General features: G+C 40.1%; 1 protein-coding gene across 1 annotated transcript in view; it reads left to right on the forward strand.

Annotated features, from left to right (window-relative positions):
• ARID1B (AT-rich interaction domain 1B) overlaps positions 1–13,641 on the forward strand; it is a 324,487-nt gene that overhangs the window by 166,558 nt on the left and 144,288 nt on the right.

Genomic DNA, 13,641 nt, shown 5'->3' on the forward strand with positions numbered 1-13,641 from the left:
TGCTGTGCCCTCGCCGGCCGCAACTCCACCCTCCGCTGCTCTTCCCCGGCCTCCATCCCCCTCGTCCCTCACGCCCTCTTTCCCCGCTCTCTTTTTAATATATAACTTTCGGGCTGGATGAGTTGCGACTCGTTCAGCGTAATTGGGACGAGCGGCTGCTGGCTGCGAGGGGCCGGGGGATAGGGCGGGGGGGCCGGGGCCGCCGGCGCGCACAAAAACAGGTCCGGGGGAGGGGCGCGCGGGCCGCCATTGGCGCCGCCATTTGCGAGTCCGCCCGGCCCGGCCCGGCCCGGCGGGAGCTCCTCTGTTCTTTCCCCTTTCCAGCCACGCACAAGCGCCCTTATCCCAGCGTTGTTTACTTCCTTCTGTTAACAATGGTTTCAACAGAGTTGTTGTACATTATTTTGGTACTTCCTGCAAATCTGCCCCGTGGTGGCTCACTCGGAAAGATACCTCTTCCCTTTTAACAGAACCCGGCATATTCCAGGCAGTACGAGTTATATACGGAAAGACCTAACCTATTTCGGTGCTTATTTTTAATTTTACAGTTTAGTTACCGAGCTGTCCCGGCCGGCCCTTTATTTAACCCACTTCTGTAGGGTTTGGTTCCAGGGGCAGGGCTGCAGCTGCGATCCGCGACTTGGGCTGCTTTTCACTCAGCGTTTAATTCTGTTTGTGTTAATAAAAAGGGAATGTGAGCATGGAACTCGGGTTGTCTCCATGCCACAGGACCAGCTTATGGTCGGGAAGTGGGCGAGGGAAGGAGAGGACGTACCTGTGTAGGCACAGGCACGTACCTTTGTGCTTTGGTGGGGAGAGACTGTGAACCACGTTATTAATTAATGTAACAGCATTTGAAAAGACATAAGTTATGTGTTTAAAATTTCAAATGCCTCTGACTAGATTTGGAACTAAGGCCACTGGTTTTTTTTAAGCATGTTGATTCTTAAGTAAAATAAAGGATTTTATCATTTCGACAAAATGATTTGGTAGACATTTAAGCAGTTGATTTCAGGAAGCCTTTGCTTGCTAGTATAGAAATAAGTTTTCAAGCCAAGCTCTACCAAATACACTTTTTTTCTGCTTTCAGAAAACACAAATGCAAACAGGCAAACACCAAAAAAAAACCCAGCCAAAACCACGGAGGCTGTCCTTTCTTGCTGCCCCATGTGCTGTACTTGCCCAAGGAGTAGGAGGGGCAGAAGTTGTGACAGGGCAGATACTGATTAGTTGCTATAAGTCTGCACAGATTAACACCTATTTTTAGGTTTTTGAACCTCTTGAGTAATACTAGTTAAATTGGCACAGGTTAATAAGTTGGGGTCCACAGAGCCTCTTAACTGTTCAGTGTGAAATTTGATTTAAAGAGACAGTTCCCCTTTGTCAAAACGATAAAAAAGTTTATAGACCAAACATTTACTGTGTGTCCATGTGTGTGTGTACACACACACAACATATATAGACTTGGAAAACAAAAATTGAAATTAGTTACTTGAGCATGTTAACACAAACACGTACAGTTATAGGATCTTTGCAGAGTAAATCTGCAGTGAAATTGGTTTTAAAAGGAAGCATTTTCTCTTTCTGCTTTTAATATAAACATAGCTTTTAAAAATAAAACTTAATCTTTATTTTTTCATGTGTTTCCTCTCTGTTCTCCCCCCATTATATCATTGCACTGTTACACTGACACCCACTGGTAAAAGTTGATCTGAGATCAGGATAGTAAATTGAGTCTCTGGATGAAGCGATAGATATTACTCAGGAATAAAAAATTAAATGTGGACCAAAGAATAGCTGCTGCTTCTTCTTCTTCCTCCCCTTGCAGTGTTCTTCATTTTTATCTTATTTCTTGAGAAGTTAGAGTGTGGATGTTCCAAATATAAGAAGGGAGATCACAGTGTTTTTCTCTAAAAACATATTAACATGGAAATAACTGTATTCAAAGCAGTTTATTTCTAGATATTTATATGATTGGGGCCAGACAGCAGGCTGGCACAGATGAGAACAGGAGAAGGTTATTAGTATGTTAGTAGCTGGTGTGTTTAATGGTATTTCCCAGGTAAAACAGCCTGAAGAAAACCAGAAATAATGGTCACGCTAGAAATATATTTGTGTGGGCACTGACCTGATTGTATCAAAGCGGAGATGAATGCCAGTGCTGTGCAAGTCTTATTTAGTCTGTTTACCATTTAATTCGAAGTTGTCAGTGGTCTTGAAAGCCACTTGTGTTGGAGAAACAAGGCTTATTTTATTGAAATGTACCACGGCACCAAAATCTGGTTTGTGAGTGTCGTTCCATAGCCCTGCCTAGCACAGGAACAATACCACACAATTATGCTGTTTCAGGCCCTGAAATGGGCTTTCTTCCAAAACACCCTCCCCTTATATTATTAGACGTGTTTCTATTAATGAAATGATTGATTGAAAATCTTCCTGTGTTTATGTTGTTTGGGCAGCAGTAGCTTGGATTTCCCCTGTCTAGACTAAAATTGTATGCAGTGGAGATACACGGGACAGCTATTTGTAAACTCAGAGTGAGACATAACAAATGAGCTGCAGCAAAACCTATCCATGACTGGTTTCCTTGTAAATATATTCTTTATTTTAAGGGAGAAGGGGAATCTTAGTAGAAATAAATACAGAAACAAAATGGCCTCCACAAAACATAGAAGTGTTGAAAAGCCCTGCAAGGACTGCACCGTTCAGAAATTAAAACTCTAACCTTTCACCTTTGAAATTGTAGTTCAAATCTTTCTTTGCATTCTGAGTAAAATGAGTTTAAAATAAGTATAAAAAGTAGTCTCTGAGGTTGCCAGCTTGCTGTTATAATTGGTGCAGCTACCGTAATTGGCAAACAGAGTGCTGGGATTTATTTCTTCAGGAAAAGTTGCAAGGAAATCGCAAAAAAATAAAGTATGTATCTGTATGTGTATGTATATATACATATATATATGTGCATAAAGCATAAATCTTTACAAAAGCAATCATTGATGCTAAAGATTTATACAAGGTTCTCGTGCCTGAAGATGTACTGCTGCCTTGCATGTTACCTTATATGCACACCATCATACAAAAATGCTAAGTTTGGAAAACTGCACAAGGCTGTTAGCAATTGATTTGTTTTGCTGTTTACTTTGAATAACAGTAAAAGAATGAAGAGGGGGCTTGCTTTGAAATTGAGACAGGCTGGAAAAAAAAATGCTGGCTTGTATCCTGTAATTATCCAGAAGTACCCTTGTAGACCCAGAATAAAACTCAGAGAACAGGCATAAAGCACAATGAAGAATCAGAGTTTGTGAGGAGGTGGCCTGTCAATAGCTTGCCACATCCTTTCTCCTCTTTCCCTTCGTGTCGTTCTTGTTCTGTTAGCATGAAGACACTGCAGCAAACAATGACAAGAAAATTGGGGGAGGGGAAAGAACATTTATAGTTCATATTGCAGTGTTCAAATAAAATACTAAAAATGCTATAAACAGTTTTATAATCATTGTTTATGGACTTTAGAATTTTTAATATTCTAAAATGTAATTGAATTCTGAAGCCAAGATTCTGCAATTAATTAGGGTTTTATAAGTGAGGCATTATTTGCTAGAAGTAACTTTGAGAAGAATTTGGACTTAAATTACTTTCTTTATTTGTTTGTGGCTATAGCAAAAAAGTGAAATGCTGAGGTGGTCTGCAGAATCATACATTGTGCACTTGCTTGGGTTAGCAAAAGTCCTGATTTGTGTAAGTAGTTCAAGCATTTGAGAAACCTAATTGTTCGATTCCTGTGTGCAGATTTGGGTTGTGCATGTGAATCATGGAATGAGTGTTTTTGGAGGACATGTTTTCAGGGGTTGCGTTCACTTTTCTCTATTACAATGGCTAGAGACCTCAAGTAAAATGTAAAAAAACCCACAAACACTTTGTCAGTTTATCTAGGCATTTGTTATTATGTGCCCTACTTAGGACTGAAGTGACTCCTAGGAATGCTTGCATTTTTGTCTACTCCGTTTGAGAGCCAGTGTTTCCTTCAGTTCTGAGGAAATGTGTTGCTGTTGTGAGCTGGGAGAGGGTGGAGGAGTTATGGCAGTGACTGGAGCACTTGTTCCTTCCCAGTCAGCTCTTAAATCCTGATACCAGAAGGGTCAAAAACTGGCCAGCTGTGATATCTGAATAATTTTTAAAGCAGTTAATCCAGTCAGAGTGTTTATCAGTGTTTGTACCTCATGTGGAGGCAGCGAGGACACATCCTAAAATAATTCAAGAGAAAAGTTTAGGTCATTGGCAAATATAATTTAGTTCAGCTGAGTCTTGTTCAGCAGATTAACCTTTCCAAGTTACGGTATGAAATACAGAACATTACTCAGGGGATTCCTACTCTCCAGCAATTAGTCAGGTGTGCAGAAACTTTGTTGTGCAAACCACCCCTTCTAAACTTGTGCCCTGGATCTGACAATGCCCAGATGAGTTGCCCAGATGTTGTCACCATTAGTCACTGTAATATGGCGTGGTACTGATATGGGAGAAGGGGACATAAGGAAGAGTTTCAGTCTAGTTGGGAAAGTAGAGGCCAAATTCTGAGAGCGTGTTACGTACCTGCTGGCAATCGCCTAGGTCGTTTCCCCACATAATTTACGGTTGTGTGGGGCACCGTGGTTCTGTTGTTGATCATATCACAGTCCTATGGGAACAACATTGATTTAGCTGAGTATGCAATATCAGACATTCATTTAGTATGTTTTAATTATCTTCAAAGAATTAAGTTTAAGCTTTTTGTGTGTGGGTAAAAGTGTAGGCTTTCCTTACTTTTAATTGTGTCTCATCTCCTTTCAGATCTGTTCCGATTATTTTTTTTCTGTTAAAGATGAAAATGTTCATTTTTGTGTTAACCGTTTTTCTCAAAATCATGCTTTAGAAAGTCCTGATTCGTCAGTCCTACAAGGGAAGGTGGAGAGGGGACGTATAGGTATAATGAAGAATCGGTTTCTTTTGACTCAGAACCAGGTTGTGAGCAAGTAGTACCATACACAGTCTAGAAAACAAGTATAGAAGAACATAAGATATATTAGGGCAGGTAGGTCTTATGGTGATAAATTTTGTCTTAGTGTCACTTGGTGTTATATTTTCAAAAAGCACCACTTTTTTCAGATAAAGCAAGAGGAAAAAGGTTCCGCTAGGTTGTGCAAGTTACCCATTCCATAAAAGGTGGGAATAAAGAATGCAATCTACGATTGGAATTGCATTGCAAGACCCAGTAAAGGTTTTGAAGTTAAAACCATGTTTCTGAAACGAAATGCTTCCTACCTTGTGTTTCTCCTCGCCTAAAAAATCTTTTAACCTACATGCTCAAAATAATGTTGTCTAAGGTGCAGGAAGCCTTTTCTCCTGAGCACAATAGGAATATGTTGAATCTTTTGAAAACAGTTTCTGTTTTTCAAACACCTTTTCTTTTTCAGCATAGATAATTAACGCCTTCTTCACAGTGCTTGGTGCCCTTGATACATCTGTTACCTTTGACAGATCCTTTCTGTTTGCCACCTCTTCCTAACATGCTTCCAATATTTTCAGCACAAAATAGCTTTGTATCTTTGATGTTGGTTGTATACGGGCTCAATTAAATAAGAAAGCTGCTGACAGAATGGTGTAGAGTTGAAACTTGAAGCTTTGTTTCCATAAAGATTTTGTCCTTGGTCACTTATCTTCAATTTTTGCTGCAAATCGTTTGACTTCTTTTAGGTAAGATTGTTAAGACATGCAGTTTTAGCTAGGACTGTATTTGTTTTCAATTTTACAGGTGGTATGTGCAGTAATTATGTAGAGAGAGGTATGTAAGAGAAGCGGGGGAGTACTCTGCAGCTACAGCCTTAAACAGCAAAAACCCTTCCCGCTGGTGAGAGTGGCTTTAAAACATGCCTTTCTGGAACTTTCTGGAGTATTTAGAGGTGTTATAACAATGCAGCTGTTCAGTACCACCCCCTAGTTGCTGGTGGATGGTACCTTGCATTTAGGCTAAGCAACCTGACTTTGAAAAGGGCTGTTGAGGGTGTTCAGATGGGCCCATGGGTTGCTGAGCTGCAGGGGTGGGAACTTCCAGCCTTGCTAGTAGAGAACTGTGATATTTTAACCCTTTCTTCATGTTTTCCATAGCAGCCCCTCTACAGCTTTACAGTATGGTAGCACACAAAGGCAACTGCTGCAGTGATGCTTTGCAGTGGATTTTGGTAGGCAAGGTCTTATGCTTCTCCATTTTGGAAGTGGGGAATTAAAAGGAAATCACCATGTTGGAACAAGAGAGTAAGAAATACAAATGGATTAGAAAAGGTGCAGTCACAATGTCTAAATAAAAGGCTTACCGGTGGCAGTAATTGTTAGTGCTTATATTGGGTGGTAAAATTACAGTTTTTCAGGATTTCCCACATATTAGAATGCATGAGGTTGAAATTTTGTTTTTATGATATCTACCATTCCTTTCTTAAGGGAAATTAAATAGTGACTGCTCTGAGTTTCGGTCTATGTACAACAGTCATTTAGATCTCTACATTGTCAAACAAATAAATATCAAAAGCATTTTCAGTGCAGTTACTCTGTTTCATGCAGTGTTCTGGCATGAAAAAACTAATTGCATGTTACACATTTTCTGCATATATATATATATATGAAAAACAGTATGACAGAAAAATATAAAAGAATTTGAATATATGCTTACAGAGAGAAAACATGTGTATGTGTGTATATATATCTTACCTGTTTCATATCCTAATGATGAGCATGTTACTGCCATGAATTTACTGATGATAATCTATTGATATGGTACCTATGGAGCAATAAGTTATGGCAGAGTTGTAAGGGATGGGAGGCTGTTCACAGATAGGTCTCATAGGTTTCCCTGCGCTGAGCAGGGCTGTACACAATCTCAAATGTCAGTTTGTCTGGGAATTGTAATGTTTGATTCCTGATGCAAGTCAAAAGATTTTTGTACTTTTCTGTCTTTTTGGCTGTACAGAAACTGCCCCAATCCGCCCATAGCACACCACTCTTTTTCTTCCAAATTGCTTCTGATATGTGTAATTCTGTTTAAAGTATTACATCTCACAAGGCTGATGGTTATTGCTTTTAGTTAGCTAATATCTAGTGTCTAATTTTTTTCCTTCTCAGGGATTGGCCTCGTTCCCAGGATTTTGCAAAATATTTGCAAAGGGAGAGTAAACCAGCAGGTCAGTCAATAGCACATGCAGCAATGTGTGTTGGGCACAGTGTTGGAGATGTGAATGTGGTTTTTTGTTGGTGTTGTTTTTACTGTTGTAAATCAGCTTCCCCAAAAACATTAGCATTTCAGAAAAAGTTTAAAAATACGAGCAGGACAGATCTGTTCCACTAATCAGCTTTTAAGAACATGATGCATCGTTGTGTTTTATCTCGAACACTGGCTGACCAAGAACAGAGCTGCTTCAGCGAGCTGCGTCCTTGAGCCACTGTGTTTGCTGTCTGTACATGCTAATAAGGAGAATGAGGAGAATTAATAAGCAATTTGAGCTGCAGCATAGTTTCTTGAAACATCTTTTCAAACCTTTTTAACACAAAGTTATTCTGTCATTTAAAGAGTGATCATTTTGTTACTTAATTTGTATATTTCAAGCTAAAAGTTGTGGATTCAAAAATAAGAACATTGATCTTTATTGTTGCTAGATCCGGTGAGCTAAGAGATAAATGACTAATACCGTGAAGAAGAAGCAAATAAATGAAAGGGAAAGCCTGAGAGAAAGTGGATGCCAGATTTAATGAATAATTACCCTGAACTGGGTCACATGGTTTCTAGTTTTTACACAGGTCAGACTGTGAGGAGATGGCATTTACTTAACCGAAAGGCCTGAGTAAGTAGTCTCAACAGCCTTTGTGTAGAAAGTGAGGAGATCTCAGCTGACCTATCCGTAATTCATGAGATTTATACTGTGTGACTGTCATGCCTTTATTTCAGGCATAGGTTTAGGGTCATAACAAAGGTGTGTCTTTGGTGTATTTATTCAAGGATTGCCCAGGGAACATGCCCAGTCCTTGCTTGCTATAGACCTGAAACGTAGCCTGAAGTACAGGCATGATTGCCGTAAAATAAATAAAACTGGTGTGTAGTGGGTTGGCTGCCACATGGTGGCAGGTAAAAAAGGAGAAGGAAAAAAAAAAGAAGCAGAGAAAAAAAGGGAAGGAAGGGCTGTTGCAGTTACCAAAGTTTATTCCCACAGTTCAATGTGCATTTAAAGTTGTGTACACCCTCAGTAAGTCCTTGAAGAATTGCCAGAAACCAGTGTGGGTCATGTAGGTTTGTCCCTGCTCCTGTGAGAAAGACAACTATCTACTACAGTTGCTGAATCCTAAATTACTTGAAAAGGAAGGTAAAGGAAGGAGATAGTAAAGCTACTTAAACTGGGTGTCATAGAGATATTAATGCATATAGTCATATTTATCTTTGATATAAACTAAGGACTTTGAAAAATGAAAACCAGATTAACTTCCTATCGCCTTTGTTTAAAAGACAAGTTCAGAACTGGTGGTGCGTGGGTGGCTGGGGCTGATGGGAAAACCCTAAAAGCTGAGACTCTACATTAGGAAAGAATTATGAAGGTATATCTGCACCAAACGCTACAACATCGTCCGTGTTTCGTGCTATCCAGGCTGTTTCTTATAGGCAGCTCAGCAAGATTGTTGTGTGAAAATCGTAATTGGAGTTACATTTGCATTGTTCTGCATCTGGACTAATGAGGCCCACTGAGTTGCTGGGACTACAGAGCTTCCCCCCACCTGCCACGAAGTCTTCTGTAAGTCAGAGGGCAAACTTGGGTGCAAGACCAAACAGTGTGAACTGGACAGTGTGATGGGGGTTGTCTTGGCACAATTGAGCAAGAAGTGCACCCCAAGAGCAAGAAGGTGATTTGACAGTAGTAATTCAAGAGGATGCACCTGTCTTTCCTCATTCTTTTTAGATTTTGTTACCATGGGGAAGAGAGTCCTTTCTAAACTGATTGATCATTACCAAACAGGGGAAACAAAAGTATTGCAAAATGCAAGTATTAACATACACATTTGTTTTGTTTTGAGCATATTTTATAAGTGCCAGAGGCATGCCTTTTTAGTAAGCAGGCAGTTGGCAAAAACCCTCTAGGTATCAGAGAAGCCCTGTGCTATAATTTTCCTAGAATAATAATGTCAAACAAATGACAATAGAAAGCCTATAAAATTTGCAGCCAGCTGGGCAAATTCTCATGTGTGAACCACAGAAACTGTAAGTGCCCATGCAGAATATTTTGTCTTGATCAGAGCTGCTCCAGTCTACTGCATCCCTTGCCAGAGTAGCTATAACCCCCTCACCTGCCAGCTACAAATAGCAACTCCATTAGGTGGACTCTGAGGAGCTCTGACCCAAGTCTCAGAGCACGTTAAGTGTGTGCTCTGTTGGAAGTTTTTGCCTGGGTAGTTAAGTGTAGATTGATGATCCTTTTCAGCATTAGTGTTAACAGGATATTATATGGAAATTGGCGTGCATCAGAAATCATTATTAGTGCTTATTTTCAGATTCCCCCAAATAAGATGGAGAGGGCTTCTGTGACCTCTGTCTTTTGTTAGTTATTTTGTCCTTGTGTACTTGTTCCTCATATTCTGTTGTTTGGATAGCAGTCTGGGCATTAGGCGTAGCTGTAATTTCTCCTCTTAATGGTATTCTACTTCCTGTGACTCTTGCTTAGTTTCAGCTAATCCTATCTCAAACAAGGTCTTGATGAGCCAAGAAGGAGCTGGACTGAGCTGAGGACCAAACCAATGCTTTGAGTATGGCTTTGAAGAAGACCAAATTATAGTAATTCCTTGTGTCATCTGATCACTAGGTTGTACAACTGTGTTCCAAAAAGGTCTTGTTCAGCATTGCGCCTCAAGGGTTTTATCTATGTTTCAGCTCCTTTTCTTTCTGACAGGGAGGTAAAAATGACTGTGTATAATTTACTGTAAGTGTCTTGGTTACGATGCAATATTCTTTGTCAAACTGGATCTGTATGAATCCTTTATTGAAAAGCAAAATAAAAATATCGGCAAAGTCTTATTACTTCTGACAAAAAGAGACTCAAGGCTACTCCCCAACTTGTACTCTACACATACTCATCAGGGGTCCTCCAGGCCAACATGAAGTTTTTGAATTATTTCTTCTTGTAAAATAAACTATTAAACGCTATTCTGTTCAACTGTTAAATCATAGAATACTATATAAGTAATAGTGGTCTTGACCACAGCTGCCCATTTTGCAGACCACGTAGGTTGCGCAAGGAGGTGGGAAGTTCATGTTGTCATGCATTGGGGAGGACCTACAGGGCCTCTAGACCCCACCCTGGACAGCCCCAGAAGGTTGCGATTGGACTGGGGGCAGCAATGGGAGCGGGCTCTAGGAGGGGTGAATTTCCCAGGCAGGACAGGCATGCTCCAGCTGTGGGATACTCCTGCTTAAACCACTAATTTCGTCATGTGTAATTGATCAGCAGTGTATGGTTAATACACACACTCCCTAGAATACTACCTCATCATTTACCCCTTACCACTTACAATAGCCTTCTAGCCCAGAATTGCAGGATACTGCTAGTGTGGTTTGAGTTTCTTTGTTAGAGGCAAAAAGGGTGTTTGGTTTTTTAGATAAACTGGAAAAAAAAAACTAAGAACAGTGACTGAAAGTTGCTTTTACATAGAAATAAAATACAGGACAAACAGACCCATTCAACTGTACCATGAGGAAAGGAAGGTGGACTGGAGCAAAAATTCAGAGCAGCGCCTAGGGGAAAGCTACAGTATCTGATACAGATATGTAGATGAAATCAACAGTGCTTCATATAAGAATCAAGTCTGCTTTTTTTAGTGATGCAGTGAATTTTTCACTGTAAAGAAAAATCATCCCATCTTCCCAAGATATTTACATGTGTACCGTCAGAAAAGCCAGCTAAAATAGGAAATGTTAAACTGCCACAAATAAGTATATAATGAGATCTTTTTAATTAATATCAGAATATCCTAAAATAATAATGAGTGTCTTGTTCTTTTTTTTATTTATTGGAATGGAATTGATATATTCTGAAGATGATTAGGAGAAGGATGATACTTGCCTAATTCTTAAGGAAATATTCTCTTCTGCTGGGGTGATATGGATGCTGTTTGAAGTACACACGCATTCCCACTAGAGGGGGGTCCGCTCAGCCCAGGTTGTAATGCATTTTGGCTTTTTTTGTTTTTTTGAAACTCAGCATGAGGAAAACCTCATGTTGTCCCACATCTTTTTTCAGTACTTTGTGTTGTATGTCTTACGGTGTCAGCAGGTACTTGTCTCGTACTTAACTGCCTTTTATACAAAGAAGTGAAAATCGAAATGAATGGACTAACACAGTAGTATGCTGCTAAACACGGTGGTAACGAAGAATATAAAGTATGTTTCATTGCATCATGTGCAAGGTGAGAACAATTATTTATCAAAGAAGTGGTATGATCATTCTTGGAAAAGCAGAAGTGGTGTTATCAGACCTGCTCAATAACATTTTTAATTAGAATTGTTATCTATACTAGCTTCACTCCAAACCATTTTACTGTCTCTCTGAGCCTTATATTTCTAAGCATAAAAGAAAATATTTCTATATGTGAAAGAGACTGTTACACCAGCTTGAACTTCTGCTTTACTCTTTGATGTCACAGTTTGTTCCTCTTCTCAGTTTCTTGGTGAAAAGAAGGAGGATTGAGTTTCATATATGTGCTGATCATTGTGCCATGTTAATTCATGTATTTTGGGACTATGGCAATCATGAGCGTTCTCTTGGCCCCAAGCAAGCGGGAGCTTCATTAGCGCAGACCAGTTGCTGACAATACAGCTGTGCTGTACAGTGAAGGTCCACCATGGTGAGGTGGCCTCTCTGCAGATGAGATGGAGCTCAAAGAAAAGACACTCTGCCTGATCTGTGCGGGGTCGGTGCAGGGGTTCTGTGCCATCCCATCCATATTGTGCTCCTGCAGCCGGTAGCGTTGAGGGAGCACGGGGCAGGAGACAGGCAGCCCTGGGCAGGTTCAGTGGGGCCATCGGCCCAGCTGAGGCCCTTGGGAAGGAGAGGAAGGAAGAAAGGACAGCAAGGCCAGGGAGGTAGAGTGTACTGAGGCTGGCAAGGCATCAGCAACCCTGGTGGATTCAAGGAGAGAGTCAGAGAAGGACACAAACAAGGCTCCATTTTTTTCCTAATGAATCTCCAGAATAGAAATGTAGCACGGTTATAAGCATTCACTCTCTACAACTACCTGAAAGGTAGAACAACTGAGGTTGTAGCAAAGTGGGGGTTGGCCTCTTCTCCTAGACAGCTAACAATAGGACAGAAGGACATAGCCTCAGGCTGTGCCAGGGAAAGTTCAGGTTGGATGTCAGGAAGAATTTCTTCACTGAAAAGGCATTGGAATGGACCGGGAAGGTGGTGGAATCACTGTTCCTAGAGGTGTTCACAAAATGACTGGACATGGTGCTTCTGGTCTAGTGGACATGGTGGTGATTGGTCAAAGGTTGGACTTGATGGTCTTGGATGTCTTTTCCAAGCTTTATGATTCTTTGTGTTTCTGCGATTAACGAGTCTGGAAGCATGTGACTGGCATAATACTGGATAGAGAAAACTGAATGTGTTTGAACAAGGTTGTTCAAGTTTTGGGGTCTATCTGGTGGTAGTAGCTATGTTGTACCAAAACAGTAAGCCGAATGAAAATGAGCATTCACACTTTAGATGGCTAACCACATTAACCCTAACAGAGATGCTTCTGATAGTGGAATGACTTTTTACAGAAGCCACCTGAGCATTTGAGTAGGGCACTGTATTGTGACAAGCAGTCATACAGTTATTTCCGATCCAATGGCTGATTATTCTTTTTGGCCCTGGGCAAGTCACTTAACCCTCTGTCTGTTTCTTCATCTGTAAAATATATTATGGATATTTATCAGTCTCACCAGGACTGATTGTTTAATATTTATAAAGTGCCTAAAGGATTAGTGGCTTAATATAAGGAGCTAATACATATCATATCATTTTAGATTGATTTTATTTACTTGGATTTTTTTTTTTTACCTCCTATTGAATGATATGCTATTTTGTAGCCTCTTACTGCCATTCCTAATTAGCTGGACGGGTCACAATTGGGTAGCTTCAGGTTCATTTTCTTAATTTATTCCTAGTTCCTATAAATGCTTTATCTCCCTCCCCCTTTTCTTTTTTTCCTCTCCCTTTTTTAACTTAAAGATGAAAGAATACCATATGTTGCTGGATCATGACATAAATATATTTAAGTGCTGCCATCATTGTTAGTTTATCAGCCTTTCCATTATAAACCCTCTTGTTCAGGGGTTTATAACTCTGGCATTATAACATGCTTCAGGCTGAAACTTCACATTCATTTTTTCCCTCTTGATTTGCTTTAAATCCTTCACTCTTCTTAAGTTAAACTGGAGATTAGATACATTAGTTATAGTTATACTAGTTGTATAAATTATAATGCAACAGTAGGCATTTTAAATAGGATGTAAATCAGAGAAATAGAGGATTTCCTAGTTGTTAAACTCTGAGCCTGGGAGTAGAGATCCAGGATTCTTTTCATGAGTGTGTCCCTGGCTTG

This window comes from Neopelma chrysocephalum, unplaced genomic scaffold (genome assembly GCF_003984885.1).
Source record: "Neopelma chrysocephalum unplaced genomic scaffold, ASM398488v2 Primary Assembly neopelma1_23, whole genome shotgun sequence".
NCBI classification, from domain to species: Eukaryota; Metazoa; Chordata; class Aves; order Passeriformes; family Pipridae; genus Neopelma; species Neopelma chrysocephalum.